Below are 1,950 nucleotides of genomic sequence, written 5' to 3' on the forward strand. Positions count from 1 at the left end.
TGTAATGAAGCTGTTCACGAAACAGAGGAAAGCCCAATAACAACAATTTCAGCCCAATAAACAACGAAGCCCTGGTAAATTATTCGTATTTTGATGGTTTTTCTTTTGTTTCTTTGTAGCTAGCTACGAAGAAGGAGGAGGAGAGATAGAGTGGAGTGGAGACGATTCGTAATCGTACGGAGTTAGTAGTGCCCTTAGAGAGGCTACGTCATCATGGCGTCTCTCTGGCGATAGATTGAGGGGAGGGGATCATCATCTCATCGGAGATTTGGGTGGGGTTGATTCGTTTTTTTTTTCCCGGCAACGGTGTTGAGTATCACTCTAGGATTTGGGGGTGGATTTTTTTCTCAGCGAGGCTATCAATTTTACAGGTATTCATTAATTATACGTTTATCAATTTTTACCAAATCATGAATTTGTTTCCCCGTAGTAGCATTTTGTTTGTTAAGTCTGTCTGATTCAATTGTCTGTGGGTGGCCATGATTGAGTCAGAACGTTTATTGCATTTTACTTAAAGAAGAAGTAGTAGAATCAATGTCTTCAGAGAACCTCTGTGTGAACATGTTATGATATTCGTTTCTGTATATTCCAATATTATTTCCCTGATATGCTCTCTCTTTTGTTTCAGGTTGGTGTGCCGGTTTATGCAGCAGGGACTGATGTTAAAACCTGCAGACCTAGGTAAAGCAATGCCTAAGCTAAAAAAAAAAAGGAGTTGTGTAGATGCTGTTATCATGGATACTGCAGGAGGGCTTCAGGTAATATTTTCGTCTTTCAAAGTCATTGTATTATAAATCTATTGCATCTTTAGTCATGAAACTGACGCTTATCTTCTGTTTATCATCCACCTCTAGCATGTGAAGATATGTGGTGAATAATAAATATTGTTTAGCTTGTTAATAACACTTAATGATATATGTTGATGTTCAAGTCCGTATGGTGATTGGTGACAATATCCAATTTTGTAGGAACAGAAGCGGCTAAGGAGAGTTCGGACATCATCATCTTGGATGACAACTTTGCTTCAGTTGTCAAGGTTTGCTCAAATTGCCGACACCATTTGGAGAAAGTTGCTGATTCAGGTAAAAATTCCAGTGAATAACTTTTTGATTATTTGAAATCACCCCCTAATATATATTTTAATAAAAAGTTGAAATATTAATCTCTCAAGCTATCTATCAAGTGAGTGTATTGTTAACAGTCAATTTCCGAGAGACAAGCATACACGTCCTGGAACATGAAGTACCTGCACACGCCACCAGAGTGAAGAACTCAATTATCTTCAACGCCTTTGTTCTCTGCCAAGTGAGTTAATTTAAATCAGAGTCTTTTTTTACCGTATATAAAACCAGAATGTCAAGACTGTATAATGTTAATCAAACTTTTTGTTAACAGGCTTTCAACGAGTTCAAATGCTCGTAAACCAGACGAGAAGAGCATCTTCAAAGGTGTGATCAAGAATCGTCTCTTCATGGGTAAAATAGCCATAACTCTTGTCCTCCAGGTAAATAGTAACTTCATAGACCCTTGTTCCTTCCACATTAAATAAAAACCGCCTTGTATTCGTTTGTCAAGCAATCATTGTTGGGTTCCTCGGTAAATTCGCTTTGACAACTAAACTTGACTGGAAACAATGACGTAGTCACTTTTATTATGTATTGTTTTGATTTATGCATGGTGGATACATACATATATGTGCAATGTTTGTTGAAAACATAACTGACGTCTAGGATGAACCTTTGTAATTTGACCAGTTGGCCTCTTGATTTGGTTGGGAATTCATTCCGGTGCCGGCAGCTCCTATAAGCAAACAGACTCTCAGTACTAAAATGCTGGGGCAAGAAGAAAAAGTCTTCTAAAGAAGGTAATGTAACTTACTCAGCTTGTCATTATTAACTGAACTAAATTCATAAGAAAAGGCCGGTTTGGTTTAAGCTTGTGTAGCACTTA

At 37.6% G+C, this 1,950-nt stretch overlaps 1 long non-coding RNA gene across 3 annotated transcripts; it reads left to right on the forward strand.

The window, feature by feature from the left end:
* The first annotated feature begins 104 nt into the window (after positions 1-104).
* Positions 105-1,860, forward strand: LOC104774240. Of its 3 annotated transcripts, none has more exons than XR_765278.1 (6): positions 105-371; positions 629-758; positions 975-1,082; positions 1,184-1,305; positions 1,396-1,504; positions 1,755-1,860. It is a non-coding gene; the product is annotated as an uncharacterized LOC104774240 (long non-coding RNA). The 3 variants fall into 3 exon arrangements; XR_765279.1 differs by having other exon boundaries at positions 106-371; positions 969-1,082; positions 1,202-1,305; XR_765277.1 differs by having other exon boundaries at positions 107-371; positions 969-1,082.
* Positions 1,861-1,950: the final 90 nt, after the last annotated feature.

The sequence above is a fragment of the Camelina sativa genome, unplaced genomic scaffold (assembly GCF_000633955.1).
Source record: "Camelina sativa cultivar DH55 unplaced genomic scaffold, Cs unpScaffold02125, whole genome shotgun sequence".
NCBI lineage: Eukaryota > Viridiplantae > Streptophyta > Magnoliopsida > Brassicales > Brassicaceae > Camelina > Camelina sativa.